General features: G+C 39.9%; 2 non-coding genes across 2 annotated transcripts; one reads left to right on the top strand and one right to left on the bottom strand.

Annotated features, from left to right (window-relative positions):
* Nucleotides 1–1098: 1098 nt before the first annotated feature.
* On the bottom strand, nucleotides 1099–1171 carry TRNAK-UUU (transfer RNA lysine (anticodon UUU)). Its single transcript has one exon. It is a non-coding gene; the product is annotated as a tRNA-Lys (tRNA).
* Nucleotides 1172–13317: 12146 nt separating this feature from the next.
* On the top strand, nucleotides 13318–13390 carry TRNAK-UUU (transfer RNA lysine (anticodon UUU)). Its single transcript has one exon. It is a non-coding gene; the product is annotated as a tRNA-Lys (tRNA).
* Nucleotides 13391–17742: the final 4352 nt, after the last annotated feature.

Genomic DNA, 17742 nt, shown 5'->3' with positions numbered 1-17742 from the left:
GTAGCTTGAATGAAACCGACCACCCATCAGAGAGCCTTTGCGCTGTTTACGACGTTATCAGTGTTATTGCTGGGAAAGGATTGGCCAGCTTTTTATGTTTGGTAATAATATTCTCGCTACCCATTTTAAATCAAAGCTTGACCCGTATCGCGAGATCTCGCACGAAACGGTAAATAGGTTATTCGTGGCAGCGTGACTGCACTCTGATACGTTTAACGATTTAATGTCACATCCAGCCCATAGTTTCCAATTTAACCACGCGTACTCTCCTCCCGGCGGTGAGCACCGACGTACAACAACATAACATTTATTCAAATATAGTAAAACGGACCTTGATTGTACCATAAAGGTAGAAAAGATTAATTGTATCCAGTAAATGGCAGAGGCGGCTGTCAACCGTGGAACGTGGGGAAAGTGCTCGGATATTACCGGAAGTATTCCAGTGCGTGCCTTTTATCACCATCGCGTAGCAACCAGTGTAGACATTCGTGTGGTCGTGGTTGAAGTGGTCGATATTACTCCGTCAGTGCCCCTCCTTCAGTTTCCATCCTATCATGGACCTAGCTCTATGATCAGGGACGGAGGCACGACAATTGCATGGAGGGGCGAAATCTGCAAATGATCCCTTGCGCCAAAGACGCGAGCTTACTAGGGGGTCCAGGGGCATGCTCCCTGTTAGTACGTCCATGGTTCCAGTTATTGAGTGTGGTTGACTGAAGTGGCCGCACCCAGCAACCTCGCCGTATTATGTGCGTATAATGAATGAATGAATGGATAGTCTAGTCATGTACACCGTATATTGCTGTTCAGATATTTAAAAAAAAAATGGTTTCTGGTCATGGAAAATATTTAAAAAAAATGGTTTAACATGTTTATTCGTTCATTTACATCGTTTTTACAGAGTTTTGGTAGAAACGAGGACAAGCCGTAAGCTGCTACATTTACAAATTAACGCATGCGCACTCTGGAATTAAATTTTTCTTGGCATCTACTTCTGGTAAACACGGCTTCATCGGAACGCTCCCAGATCATGTGTACACGAATTGCTCTTTCTCTGATTTGCACCAACAATCATTTAAAAATGGGATAAAAAAGAAACGCCCGCTAAGGGGGTCGAACCCTTGACCTTAGGATTAAAAGTCCCACGCTCTACCGACTGAGCTAACCGGGCTGCGAGACGGTAAGTGAGTTTAACGTAACGAGACAGTGAGATATTTACAATAACTTTTGGGTCTCAGTAACACTGAGATTGATTGGCGAATTGTATCGAGCCAACGAGCGTCTAAACACCACCCAAATGCTTTAACGTTCAATTTTCGTTAAATCTGTTTCCGGAACTTAGGGGTCTTAATAACGTAAATAAGTAAGATTGAGCGATTAACGACAGTGATGAAATACGAGAAAAAAAAACCACACATATCAGTTTGGAGTATGCTTTTTTTCTTAAATGCCTAACGAGATCCCATTGACTGCGAGAGCCTGAAAGCGGCCATCTCGGCGGCAATTTACGGATGAGGTGCATTGTGGGGAATATCATGTTCAAGTACCTTCATAAATTAAATGAAGTCCACGTCGATAGGTCGGGTGTATTTGCAAATAAATTAAAATCAAATTTCAAACTTCACTCTCATACATCAGCATTAGCATAATCTCACATTAATAATGTTCATATAAACCGTTACATTAAAACGGGAGGGTCGTCACCTGCGCACGCGCGGGAATTGAGTCCCAAGCGACGATAACAACACACGCTAAAAACGCAAAGGTTCATGGGTAGACGCTTGTTTGTAAACAATGACACGCTATGGCCATCGGACGCATGCGCAGGTGACGACTCCCCGCTTTAATAGAGCAATATTTAGAGGAGAAGCGTTTTAGAGCGAGCATTGCCTTGCATGCTTGTTCAGTAGCTACTGCAGGGGAATGTGGTGCCCAAGTAACTAAATGAAGGTACGTCTGGGAGGATAGTACCATTTCAGGGGCACCCCTGAGATCATGATTTTATTTACTTTAAGGTAGTTCCTTGATATTATAAATACAAATCCCCGAAATTTTGCAAGAGGATTTCGTTACTTATGACTCAAGGCTGTTATGTTCAAAATTCTGAAATAAAAATTTAGGATCACCGAACTAATTTTTCCACGAATTTTTTTTTCGAAAATTTATGTGTGTTTTGAGTACTTTACAAATGGTTCCTATTGCAGAAACATATATTCCATCATATCTCATGTTATGTTACAGTGTTAAGATGGCTACGTTTGGCTGTCACGAAAAAGGGTAGAATTTTATATTAGTATGAAGTTATCCACGGAACAATGTGTTTACATGGATTCCTATGAAAACTATTCCAAAATGACCGCTTTTCAGATTATTTTGCATATGTTTTCTTGAAAACACATCCGTCTTTCTCCGTAAATAATAAATATGAATGATGCGCATGCATGTGAAATTTTGAATGATTTACTGTGATATTGTTTTTTCTATGTTTTTTATGGTGGCGAACTAGCTTAAGTTTTCATGCGTCTGAGTAAAACAACACGTCATTTAATAACCTCTGTAAACCCATTCCGTTGAAGATGGACAAAATCAAATCTTCTGCAAACGAAAGGTAAAATATTTCAGCATGTAAACGTGTACACCAGAGAATCGATGCTCGCTGCTCGCAACCCATGAGCTTTTACGTTTCCAGCATGCGTTGTTATCGTAGCTTAGAACTCAATTCCCGCGCGTCCACTTTAAAGCGGGGGACTCGTCACGCATGCGTAAGGTGGTCATAGCGCGTCATTGCTTCCAAACAATCGTCTATCCATAAGCCTTTGCGTTCTTAGGGTGTGTTCTTACCATCGCTTGGGACTCAATTCCCGCGCGTGCGCAGGTGACGATCCTCCCGCTTTAATAATGCAAATACAAAAGTGAGACCATGCTTTATGAATCACGGATATGTATTCAAGCATATCTATGACACTGTTCGCTGTGCGTAAGTAATTGGCTGATTTTCTTCAATTTGCTTCAACAGTCAATTTAAAATGCACTGAATGTGGTAAAATGTGAACGCTCGCTAAGGGGGTCGAACCCTTGACCTTAGGATTAAAAGTCCCACGCTCTACCGACTGAGCTAACCGGGCAGCCATAACAGTTTATGCCGCCAATGGTTATTGGTGACTTATTTTACTTTGTAGAGCGTTTTCTGTTTGATCTATTCTTTGCTTGTTCATTGGTCAAATAACTGAGTTATACATGAGTTATAGTAATGTCGTCGATGAGCTAATTGAGCAATGGTACTTATTACATGAGTTATGGTAATGGCATCGATGAGCTAACCAAGAAATATTACTTATTACATGAGTTATGGTAATGACGTCGATGAGCTAACCGAGCAATGGTACTTATTACATGAGTTATGGTAATGGCATCGATGAGCTAATTGAGCAATATTACTTATTGCATGAGTTATGGTAATGTCGTCGATGAGCTAACCGAGCAATGTTACTTATTACACGAGTTATAGTAATGTCGTCGATGAGTTAACTGAGCAATGGTACTTATTACATGAGTTATGGTAATGACGTCGATGAGCTAACGGAGCAATGTTACTTATTACATGAGTTATGGTAATGACATCGATGAGTTAACCAAGCAATGGTACTTATTACATGAGTTATGGTAATGACGTCGATGAGCTAACTGAGCAATGTTACTTATTACATGAGTTATGGTAATGACATCGATGAGTTAACCGAGCAATGGTACTTATTACATGAGTTATGGTAATGACGTCGATGAGCTAACCGTGCAATATTACTTATTACATGAGTTATGGTAATGACATCGATGAGTTAACCGAGCAATGGTACTTATTACATGAGTTATAGTAATGACGTCGATGAGTTAACCGAGCAATGGTACTTATTACATGAGTTATGGTAATGGCATCGATGAGTTAACCGAGCAATATTACTTATTACATGAGTTATGGTAATGACGTCGATGAGTTAACCGAGCAATATTACTTATTACATGAGTTATAGTAATGACGTTGATGAGCTAGCCGAGCAATGCTACTTATCACATGATTTATGGTAATGACGTCGATGAGCTAACCGAGCAATATTACTTATTACATGAGTTATGGTAATGACGTCGATGAGTTAACCGAGCAATGGTACTTATTACATGAGTTATGGTAATGACGTTGATGAGCTAACCGAGCAATGCTACTTATCACATGATTTATAGTAATGACGTCGATGAGCTAACCGAGCAATGTTACTTATTACATGAGTTATGGTAATGACGTTGATGAGCTAACCGAGCAATGGTACTTATTACATGAGTTATGGTAATGACGTCGATGAGCTAACCGAGCAATGTTACTTATTACATGAGTTATAGTAATGACGTTGATGAGCTAACCGAGCAATGCTACTTATCACATGATTTATAGTAATGACGTCAATGAGCTAACCGAGCAATGGTACTTATTACATGAGTTATGGTAATGACGTCGATGAGCTAACCGAGCAATGTTACTTATTACATGAGTTATAGTAATGACGTCGATGAGCTAACCGAGCAATGTTACTTATTACATGAGTTATGGTAATGACGTCGATGAGCTAACCGAGCAATGGTACTTATTACATGAGTTATGATAATGACGTCGATGAGCTAACCGAGCAATGTTACTTATTACATGAGTTATAGTAATGACGTTGATGAGCTAACCGAGCAATGCTACTTATCACATGATTTATGGTAATGATGTCGATGAGCTAACTGAGCAATGGTACTTATTACATGAGTTATGGTAATGACGTCAATGAGTTAACCAAGCAATGTTACTTATTACATGAGTTATAGTAATGACGTCGATGAGCTAACCGAGCAATGTTACTTATTACATGAGTTATGGTAATGACGTCGATGAGCTAACCGAGCAATGGTACTTATTACATGAGTTATGGTAATGACGTCGATGAGCTAACCGAGCAATGTTACTTATTACATGAGTTATAGTAATGACGTTGATGAGCTAACCGAGCAATGCTACTTATCACATGATTTATGGTAATGACGTCGATGAGCTAACCGAGCAATATTACTTATTACATGAGTTATGGTAATGACGTCGATGAGTTAACCGAGCAATGGTACTTATTACATGAGTTATGGTAATGACGTTGATGAGCTAACCGAGCAATGCTACTTATCACATGATTTATAGTAATGACGTCGATGAGCTAACCGAGCAATGTTACTTATTACATGAGTTATGGTAATGACGTCGATGAGCTAACCGAGCAATGGTACTTATTACATGAGTTATGGTAATGACGTCGATGAGCTAACCGAGCAATGTTACTTATTAGATGAGTTATAGTAATGACGTTGATGAGCTAACCGAGCAATGCTACTTATCACATGATTTATAGTAATGACGTCGATGAGCTAACCGAGCAATGGTACTTATTACATGAGTTATGGTAATGACGTCGATGAGCTAACCGAGCAATGTTACTTATTACATGAGTTATAGTAATGACGTCGATGAGTTAACCGTGCAATATTACTTATTACATGAGTTATGGTAATGACGTCAATGAGCTAACCGAGCAATGCTACTTATCACATGATTTATGGTAATGACGTCGATGAGCTAACCGAGCAATATTACTTATCACATGAGTTATGGCAATGACGTCGATGAGCTAACCGAGCAATGTTACTGTATATTGTAATTTCAATTCAATCTCCAAATTTGCTGTTTTCTAGTATCCAAAACAACTCAAAACAATTCGTGTTACTGCCATGAAATATTGTTTTTTAGATTGATTGTATCTTCGAATGAAGATTTAGTAATTTCGGTTCCACGTATTCGATAAGCCGGAAACAGCTACTCAATTCTAATGTGCATTTTCCGGTGTTGTTAACAAGATACATGTATCAATAAAATATTATTTCAATTTTTTTCCGGATATTGATTTTTTAATTATATGATAAAATTGCATCACTACTTATTTGAACTTATGTATTTGACAGTATTTTCTGAAACTGTTTTTTATTTTCGTCAGAAAGTTGGTTGATATTGTGTTTCATTGTGTTCTTTTGCAGCTGCCCATGATCCAAAGCGTTCGCGCTAGATTTGTGATAAATTAGCGTTATTTGGTTATTAGGTTAAAGACTACTGCACTACTTGAGGTCAAATGGCATTTTTTTTTGTAAGAATCGTTATATTATTATAATAGTATGCTCTCAGACAGTACACGGTCGAGTTAACCTCGGCTACGCCTCGGTGGATCTATATTTCTGCAGTACAATAACAACAACAAATGTATTAATAAAATAACATATTAAGAATTTTGTTTGTCTTTCATCTATCTCTTCTGTTTTGATGTTTACAAAAAATACGTTTATTTGTTATATACAAAATAATCATACACTCCTAACGTCATGCTTGCATACCACACAATGTACATGCCTGCTGAATTGTGGAATGTCTCTTGGCTCTCTTGTCGTCTGTTGGTGGTGAAATATAAACATTTTCATGTTAACATCGTTCAAATTCTAAAATCAAAACACAATTAAAAGTTTCAGTGAAAATTACCCTTTCGATAAATTGGGTTTCAACCAAAACTTTGCCTTATTCCGCGTTTTCACTATTTCACTAGTACCAGACACAAAAAATCCTCCTCCCAGAATACGAAACATGGTCACCAGCATAAGAATTATTCCTATATTTGTCCACGAATATACCGCCCCCTCTTCGAAAGAATATCAAGTATGATGGTCTAAATCTAAGCATGGGAAGATTCTATCAATGCTGTCTCTACCATTTTATAATCGTACACAATCAGTGTATTTTTTTACACGCGTTGTGTACGTCGCTTTGAGTTCCATATGGAATAGGACGCGGTGCGATAACCACCGCCCGTCAATCTTTGAGCGAATACTAAAAGTAAGCTTTTTCCACGTTACTAAAGATTAACCTGTTTCCATATCGTTTAAAAGAAGATCAAGTCAGCTAGGCAATGCAGAGCTTTGCCCAGCCAGAAAAAAAGTTCCAGAAAAAAAAAAACGGACTAATTTGCAAAATGTTGGCGCGTTTATCGCGTTCACCAAACGCAGTGCTTGGGTGTACCGGCAAAACACCGTGGTATAAACAATGTCAACGGAATACGAGTACTTACGTGACAGTAACCAGTGTGTCGTTTTTTACATATATTGTATGGATGACGTCACCATTGCGTAACATCTCATGCTATTGCGATTAATTGTTCCCAGGGTTCAGTGTAATCCGCGCTTCCCTGACCCGGTCTACCTGACTATTGGGATTAAGTAAACCATCCACAGGTCACGTGATCGATTCGTTTTGTTTAATTGTTGACTGGCAGATGTTTATCAGCTGCCCCGCGTTGGCATGGTGATACTGGAGATTCATTTCCGGCGCTTGTGCCCCCGCCGTCATGCCTTGCTCGTTTATCAAAATAATAGCGCCACGAGTTTGCTCCTGAACTAATTTGCATATTGTGTTCCAATTTCACATCGGCCGCGACGAGCAAACCCGCTATACTAGGAGATATGGATGGGGGAATAGTTTTCGTGTAACTAGATTGTACAGCTTTCGTCTCAGAAACGTAAAACCGGCCCTGAGCCTAAATAATGGACTATCGTAACCACGGCGACAACCTTAATTAATGTACTATGTCCAATGTTATCCCGCGTCGGAAATGGGTTTTAAAATAGCATTACTTCGGAGTAATTGGAACGTCTCTTTTATACAAAAACTTTTCAAGCATAAATTAAATCCACGTTAATAGTCTGCTGGTCGTTACGAGTTGCTTCCACTTTGACTGAACTATCAGGGGGAAAATTCTTCTCACTCGGGGTTCTCCACACTTGTCAGGGGGGAATCTCGTCTCGTCTCTATATCTCGTCCCCTTGAGGTACGGGATCGGGAAAGTCACTTATACTTTACAGTCAAATAAGACACACACAACGAAATACGTTTCGGCTCTCGTCTTAGTCGGTCAATCGAGCACTCTATAAGACACAGCGCCCTGGGGAAAAATCCCCAAGACTATCACAAGGCTGACCCAAGACTCTCTTAGACTGCGTCAACACTCGCCCCAAGACTCTCCAGGACTGGACTCGACTGCGTCTGTCGTGGAGTATTCGCCAAGACCGACTCAAACTCTCTTTATTCATTTTCAAAACTCTAACCAATTACAAAGCAGTAAAAAGACTCTAGGGCGTAACCTTCAATCATAAAGCCAATCACACTAAGCACTGAATACGTCATATCTTTTGATTAATCGTTCACTACATTAATAGCTATGGATATAAACTGTCAGAATGAGTAGTCTAAAAAGCGGCGGTTATCTGGTAATTAGTTCCAAATCACTGAGACCTAAACGATGACAGACATAACACAGCAATTCGCTAATAATCAGCTAATTAAGTCGGTCAACAGATACGCAAAAACAAATTCATGACAGAACAAACATTGTCAGAAATGTCTGAAGAGCTTGAATAGTGCACACGAAACGGCCTATGTTTAAAATCATTCTGCAACATGATATTTCGACATGAAAATATGTTGGCCTAAAATCATCTGATATAATATGTAGAAGGATTTTGAACTTCATTATTTATTTATAACTTTCATGTGATATCAAAACATCAATTGTGTTGGCCATTGAATTGTCAGAAACAACCAAAAAAAACGTTTTTTGGTTATGTTCAACTCACAATGTCAACAATCGGCCGCAGACGACAAAACACATACTAGTATTTTGGCCTGGCCTGACATGTAGGTATGAGTGGAGCCCTCGCCGGCCGAACGGCATCAGAACTCACTAATGTGTTGGGTTTGGACCACCGCGGAAGGCGTAACTCACGCGACTTTGTCGGGCTAATGTTGGCCTAAAATTTTCAAAAAAATTTGTATACAAATTCTGCCAATAAACCAGACGCAGACGAAATCGTTAAACACATTTTTTGGCGATGTTTGAGAAGGACCAACAAAATAATGCGATCTAATAAAAAAATATAGCGATAATTTTAGGACCAAGCACTTTCTGAAACATTGTCGATATTTTGAGTTGCTTGTGGTGGCAAACTCTTGTATTCACTGAGTACTTTCTGCACAACAGGGGATAATCCTTTCAGTTTTGTAAATATTTATAAATTTATAAACATAAAGCAGTTATAAATTTGAAAACTACTGTTGACCAATAACAATGATTGCCGTGACGTCACCGCGGATGAATACACGCTCCTAAAAGTGACGTCCCTGATTGCGCGTGTGCGTAGGCATATCGACTCCTCTGACCCGGGGGGGGGGTCACTCTATATGCTGTTACTACCCCATGTGCGTTCCAAATTTAGCGAGGAAGCGGGGTGTTTTTCACCTTCTAAAGCGGGCCCGCGCGGGAAGCAAATAGGCCCCCTTTAAAATGCTAATGTCTGCAATAGGCCCGCTGTAGGCCCCTTCTTGCAACAACCACTCCCATACACCGCCCTAGGCCCCGAATTGGCGGACCCATAGCCCCGACCAGGCCGCAAACGTCTGCCCGAACTTTCCCACCGAGACTTTCCCGCCACTTCCAACACGAGCATACGGAGGCTTATTGTAATCGAAGAAACGAAACAAAACGGAACGAAACGAAACGGTATAACACACATAATAAAAATTAAACTGTATTCAGTGAAAATGGGTTTTATACGCACAATATTTAAAAAATATTCGCTGAAAATAATATTTAAGCAATAAACCACCGCCGGAGACGAAACTTGACCAGTATTTTTATTTATTTATTTGTTGCTACCCTTTTACATCAGGGGCTCACTAATTAGTAATTAGGAGCTGCAATAAAAAATATTGGAAAAAGCACATACTATATAAATGAAAAGGGAAACAGAAAATTTAAAACTTAAAAGGAAGTACAAAAAATGAAACTTTTTAAAACTTAATGAAATTACAAAAAAATGAAAACTTTGAACTTAAAGTAAATACAGAAAATAAATCTAATCTACATAATCTCTTCTATAATCCATGACATCAAGATATCTTTCCACAATTCTATTGAATATATTTACCTTTCAGTCGTGTATTTAACACCCTAAACATTTTCCGAAAACAACGGGATTTTAATTAGTAAACGCACAGTCCCTCTATAGAAAGAGGGACTGTGGTAAACGGTTCGTTTCGCTAATTAAAGATAATCGGAAATCTGCAATCACGCGGCGAAACAAGGGTCTTACAGGTACAATAATGACAACTATCGGACGAAACTTGAGCAGTATTTTTACCTTTCAGTCGTGTATAAATCTTCATAAAAAATTGTCTATAATTAGCGAAACGAACCATGTTTCATGGTTACACGACTGTTAAATACACGACTGAAAGGTAAATATAGTGTCGTCAGACCTGAATCTGATTACAGATTTTCGATTATCTGTAATTAGCGAAACGAGCCATATGCGTATTGAATATTATTATTTTCGGCAAATATTTTGTAAATATTGTGCGTATAAAACCCATTTTCCCTGATTACAGTTTAATTTTCATTATGTGTGTTATCCCGTTTCGTTTCGTTTCGTCGATACAATAAACCGCATACAGAAAGTCATCCCCCGGAATCATCCACACTTCCGAAACCCCTTTCGCTCCTCGGCCTCATTCGCATTAAGCTCCTGCTTTTTTCTGGGTTTTCTGCCCTGCATTCATGCCAAAGTCTCTCGAAGTTGAATATAAAATGGTAATGATATCTGATGAAAAAAGAATTCTGGCAAAGTTGTGTGCAATGTGTATTAAACTATCAAATAAATGATCATATTCACAATCATGTCAATAGTTCTCATATCTGTCTTCATCAAACAACGAATGACACCCACAGGAGTTGTATACACAGTAACTTGTTTGAGATTATCACACTCCACTTGAGTGCAAAAAACGGCAGAGAATCCTCGCAATAGGGGGTAGGATGTTCTCAATATACGTCTGAAATAGGGGGTGTTTTTTTTCTTCAATATGTCCGCAATAGGGGGTATGGTTTACCAATGTGCTGCCAGCCCTAGGGGCCTATTATTTTTTAGCAAGAACGCACATGGTGTAAGATTTTAATATTGAGTGACCCCCCGGTTTGGTACATATGTTATAAATTAGTTAGAAAACATGCAAACGGATTTTCTGAAAGCACTGTATCGGTCCGGTCGATTGGATAACATCGGATCAAATGCGCACGGTGCTCGTTGATTGCCTGGTTTGATTCAACAGCCATTGAAATTCATAAATATTTTTAAAAAATGGAGGGAATATCTTTGTTGTACCGAGAGTATGTCACTTGTTCCATGGATGTACTAGTACATCCATGCTTGTTCCAACGTATGCCCATAAACGGGTAAACAACTGTGTTTTTTCTAGATTCGGGGGTTGACCATAGATGAGAGTGTGGATTACTTTTGTTTCAATTGACGAATATGTCACGACATGGCTGATTGGCTAGTTAGTGGCCTTAAACGAACTTTTGAAACAAGCTCTTCCATTCGTTGAATATGCGTCGTGGGATGAACGCTGTTGATTGGGTGATTGCTCAGACGGCTCGTGAAGCAGACGAAACGTGGAAAACAATAAACAAGTTGCTAAATTGTTGGATTTATGGAATCGCTGAACGATTTGGTAAATTAGAACGTTTCGTATTCATATATTGAATCATCTGAATCGAACGTCTTTGTGAATAATTAATCATATTTCATAATGCTTAGTGACGTCACACGCGAGACCAACTCACGTCACGCTCGCTGAAAATAACACCACGAAATTATGTATTATTGATCAAATGGCGCCAGCTGCAGAAGTTAACCAAACATCAGATGTTTCTTTCAACTAAAAATATACCACTCCAAGCTGTTTACAAGCAGATTAAAATATGGTACAGATATAAGCTCCTTTTGTTTTGATTCCCATATTTGATTTGGCATTTTATTAGGTTTGATTTATTAGTCACCGCTCGACGTAGTGCGCAAACGGGGAATCATAATTGTGTACCTCCATACGTCCATGTGTCCGTCCGTCCACCCGTAGCAGTAACTGCCTATGCCGAATACATTTGAATTCAATGAAACACTTACATGGTTTCATGTTTGAACACGTGCAATTGTTCCATGCTTAAATTTAAAGTGTCAATTTTAGTTCTGACAAATCAAGCATTTCTTAAATTTCAGAACCTTATCTCAGTCGTGCATGGATATATTTCTTGCAAACTTGGTATGTTCACTGAACATATTACGTCCTTGATGCACGCCCCCAATCCCCCCCCCCCCCGATCCGATTCATGTAGTTCTAGGGTCATATCTCTGACATGCCTTGACCAATCACATTCAAACGGTGCATGTACATACGTCATATCGCACATATTTTCCCCCGGTCGGACTCAAAATAGCTGACTAATGTTTTAACGAAGGTAGTTCTAGGGTCATATCTCTGACACGCCTTAACAATCACATTCAAACAGTGCATGCACATACGTCATGTCGCACATATGCACATGCTCTTTGGTTCATGATTAAATTCAAGATGGCCGAATGGCGGACATTTTAATGTTAAAAATGCATCATAACCAAGCATCTATGCAAAAGTCAGAACCGAGGCTCGGGACATATTTCATTCAAATCTGCACATACATTGAAAATGATGGGACCTTGATTCGCGTCATTTTGTCAGTCGCCTATTTTGTTTTTAACGAATGCCTTTCTAGGGCCATTCACATTCACGCTTTATACACACATCCTGTATCAGTGCAACATAATGCATAAGCACTCGTTTGATGGCCGAATGGTATTTATTTCAATGTTAACAATGAATCAAAATCGATCTGTTTTGCCATTCCTGTTCGCGCATATTCACATTACTGTAAAACCATGTATTACCGCTGACAATTAATTTCACTACTTTGATCATGCTTTGAGCATATTCAATGTGTTTTAATTTCACGAATTTCTCAAGAAACTAATATAATTAATGGTTATTTTACATGTTCACGTAGATTTGATTTAGCCGATTTTACGAAATTAAAATCCAGTGAATAATTAATTCATTTACAGTATCAAATTTGGTACGTACATTGAACATGATGGGACCTCGATGCATATGCATATCATTTTTCCCATCTCGGATTCAAAATGGCTGACTGGTCATTAAAATCAAGTTGTATATTTAATTCGTGGGTAGTGGTATACTTAATTCTTACCTTCTTTGCAATGAATGTAGAATACATTACGCCGTGAACAAAGGTGACGGTGGAAAAAAGTGTGACTGCCCGGTTAGCTCAGTCGGTAGAGCGTGGGACTTTTAATCCTAAGGTCAAGGGTTCGACCCCCTTAGCGGGCGTTAATTTTTTTTTTATCCTTTTTAAAAGTAAATTTCAACTCCTTTCAAGTGATTGTTGATGCAAATCAGAGAAAGATCAGCCAATGCCGTACGCACACCGAATATTGTCTTAGATGTGTTGTTAAATACCAATGCGGGGTTCAGCAAGAATGGTGTCCCTTTTGTATTTGCATTAATAAAGCGGACGGGGTCGTCACCTGCGCAAGCGCGGGACATGGAGTCGTTGGCGACTATAGCAACGCACGCTGAAAATGCAAAGGCTCATGGGAAGACGACTGCTTATGAGGAGAGATGCGCTATGACCGTCTGCCGCTTGGGCAGGTGACGCCCCCGCTTTAAATATAATAATATTGTAGGAAATAGTCCTGGCAAATAGTCAGCAGACAAATAGCGGTAACTTCTTCGAATCATATGCTAATTTATGCAGACTATGCGTATTGTTATCCAGTAAAAACAGTGCTGGCGCACGATTTGGGTTTCTCCGCGTACTGAACGAGCACACACCGCCTGGTGGCGCTTGTCCTGCATACCGCCACGTTCAAAGTGGAATATCAGGGAACCATCACTACAGCTATGTAACATGACCACGTGATAAATAAAATATATTTAATGACCCTCACCGGACTTATTAACCTCGGCTGTGCCTCAATCAATATTTTTTCTTAAATTGGGTCATTATAATTCATATTGATAAACGCAATGTATGGTAAAATATACCAAATCACCCGTTACATACACGTTATTAACAATACCGCATTTATCAATATAATTTGTTTAATTATAATAACCTCATTATAACCATGACATTATATTATATACATGCAAGGAAATAAGAATATAGAAAGCCTGGCCAAAAAACATGGTCCTGATTGGCTGAGTACTTAGGTAGAATTTAACAGGCACACTGGTGATCAATTATTAATTCCAGTTGGTAGTCATAGTGATGTCACTGCAACGTACTTGTACTTATAGAAGTATTTTTAGTTGGGTTTTGAATACAAATGTAGTACTAGTCGTACTTATTATAAATATCATTCGGCGCCGTTCGGTTCGCACGGTTTCGCTGAAGCCGACCATCCATGGCCGTTCCCACGAATAACGATAAGGCGACAGCTGAATTGATCTAACTAGCGAACATTTGGGGTACACTTGGAAAGCTGAAACCATATCTAATATTCGAACGCGCTGAAATGATATTTCCCGCAGAGGGGCTGCATTCGGGCCCATTAAAGACCATTTTCAACCATGCGATAAGTTTGTTTGTTGTAGCTGTTGACTTATGGGTGCGTTTGTAGAATTTAAATAACAATACATGTACTAACAACCTAGGTTGCCCGTAACGTCACCTGCGCACGCGCGAGAATTGAGTCCCAAGCGACGACAACAACACACGACTACCCCGCTTTAACTGTTATTTAAAGTACTGGTTACTATTTCGAAGTTCGACTAACTTAATTAAAGTTCAAGCTGCTAAATGGGAACGTTAAAGCGGGAGAGACGTCACCTGCGCATGCGTCAGATGGCAATAGCGTGTCATTAATCCGTTAGTACCTTCCATGTTACAAACAAGCGTCTACCCATGAGCCTTTGCGTTTTTAGCGTGCGTTGTTATCGTCGCCTGGGACTCAATTCCCGCGCGTGCGCAGGTGACGACCCTCCCGCTTTAAACAGAACAAAAATAGAATTTTGTAGGTTTCAAATTTGCAGAGTTTTGCAAATATCACGTGACCGTTGTTTATGTAATACGTAAAATGTAATATGACATATTTTCTATCAGCCGACAACGCTCAACAGTGTCTCCTTAGCGAATATCAAAAATAGTTGAAAAACAATAAAATATCAATTGTTTATTTAATTAAATCCAAATTATTTATGTATAATTTTCTGGTTTAATCAACAAAATGATGTACATAGATTCAAATCTCTGCTAGTGCGTTTTCTTGCATCGCGTTGCATTGAATTACTAGAACGTAAAGTCCACGCATATTGCATGCTGTACTAAAACAGGCCGGAAAAGCGCCGCCTGTGGCGGCGTAGTGGAATTCCGTATGATTTTGTTGATAGGCTACGAAAAACGCGATATTGTACATTTTGTATACGAAGGAGGTCGCTATGTCCACATTACAAACATACTCCCTCCCCCTACACACGTTCAGGGGGGGGGGGGGCTGTACACCTTAAAAGAAAATGGCGTGTTCTAGCCACAAGAGCTTCTATGACGTAGAGATTTGAAATGCAACGTCCTTTATATACCACTTTCCCGGAAAAAGGTAGACTGGGATGCAGAAAAAAGCCCGCCTTTTTCATGCCTTCAAATACAAAACAGTCAGCCCGCTGATATTCAGTAAATAGGGAATTTACATTGCACCCATATCCGGTATGCGCGCGCATGCGAAATTCCATATCTTCGACTTCTGGGAAAGTGGTCTATGGCGTCGTTATTATTTTGACATTTATTTGGCCGTAAAAAGTGAAAAAAACAAACAAATAATGTATTTGGCAGATTTGCTGGATACTACGTACCTAGTGGTAGACATCTAAACGAAGTTATCGCTACGAACGACATTGCTTCCGCCGATCTGCGTCATTAAAGCCTTCATCGCTAGAGGGCGTGTCTTGTAGGAATGATGTTCTAGTATTGTGATTGGATATTTATTAAAGGGCGGCAGTCGTCGTGCTACGTTCTGTTCCATATGGGACTCATAGCGACGTATACAACGCGTGTAAAATACATTGTTCTTTTACATGAAATTCGAACACGCGCTGCGCGACGACCACCGCGCTTTAACTCTTAGCAACTGGTGATTGACAAGGGCTATACAACAATGGCAGCATACTGTCCGGAGTGTTTGGGGGATTGGGGGCGCTAGTTGGTGTCGGAACTCGAAGGTTGTCCTGGGTCATTTTCGTTGACTCGTCTCCGGCATGAATCGCCATGTCACTTCCAGCTCTATCAATCTTAATTGGCAACGCACGCGGCGATAGTTTGTCGGTGACAGCGCGAGATGTTGTTACAGGAGGGCGTGATACGACGAGGCGAGGTGGCGTCATTCTGTGTTGTTCTTCCATTAACGTATTTATTTTGCATCCCTCGAATATTTCTCCCGTTTTTAAATTCTGAATGTGTGTTAGTCGCCCTGGTAACAGTTTTGACTGGTTCTGACCTATTAGCTGCCACCCCAGAGAGTTAGGTTGCGAAAAACTAGAATGTTTCTTAGATCGCAAGAATTCCACTTCTGCATGAATGTTAACAATTCTGCTCTCCTCTCTCCCTATGGCGACCATGTTATTACCCGCGCGGTATTTTGGCGGGAAAATCGCGTCGCGTGGCCATTTCAGTGTTTTTTCTCTATGCGTCGACCGATCGGATTTAGTTTTCCGCGAACATTGAAAGCTATTGTTCGGGAACTGTCGGAAAACCGGAGTCTGTAGCGACCCGAAAGCGGAATTCCGGAAAGCGTCGAGCAGAAATGGGTTCAAGCTTCGGTCGACGATAGACTGCGCAGGCGTAGTGTGCGGTCGTTTAGACGGCGGGTCTTTCAATAGGTGTTTTGGAACTGGTGACGTCATCCTGGTGTAGTCGCTATATCCAACCTGCGTCATCATCTGATAGCGCGTCTCCTCGTCCTTCATTAACCTCACTAAAAACTTCCGGACAGTCACCGGCAATTTTTTATCCACGTCGTATTTCTCTTCGTCCAACGTTCTCGGTTGACTCCCACGCCTTCGTCGTTTTTTTCGTTTCTTCTTTTTGCTCGACGTCTCGTCCTCGAGCAATTTAGCGTTGGCCACTCTCATTTCCGCCAATTCTCTGTGAATCTCCGCCAATGTGTCAGATAAGTATTCTTTTGATTTGTCGATGTCAAATTCAACTTTCGCGTCACTGCTGTCAGGTGACGTCACTTCTGTGACGTCATCAGTTATGTTGGTTGACCCGGAAGTTGACCCCAAATTGTCCATTACGTCGGTAGTTTCGACGGCCGCCATATTTGTGACTCGTGCAATTATGCTATGTACTGTCCAATTCTATTTCACTGCTGCAAATAATCCAACCGCTGGCGGCGCCGTTGCCTAGTTTCTGCTACTACACTTCGCGGAATGATACGCTGAAATATAAAAAATACTTATTATTATCACGAAAATAGAAATGTTTTATTAACTCAAAACAGTTATTTCGGGAAATCTTTATTGACTTTGGTTTATTAATTGTATATCTACCTTGCGATATGTAAGAACATTTGCAAATTGCTTAAATTCTCAACTTGAACTGCATTTCCATTTGGGCCTGTTCTCTAATCCGATTAAAAACAGATCTAAGCTTAGGTTTTTCCCCGCTAAAGTAAAAAAAAAAT

Source organism: Saccoglossus kowalevskii, chromosome 20, assembly GCF_978046115.1.
Source record: "Saccoglossus kowalevskii chromosome 20, keSacKowa6.1, whole genome shotgun sequence".
In the NCBI taxonomy this organism is placed as follows: domain Eukaryota; kingdom Metazoa; phylum Hemichordata; class Enteropneusta; family Harrimaniidae; genus Saccoglossus; species Saccoglossus kowalevskii.
The sequence above is the reverse complement of the archived record's forward strand: the minus strand, read 5'-3'. Positions and strand labels throughout refer to the sequence as shown.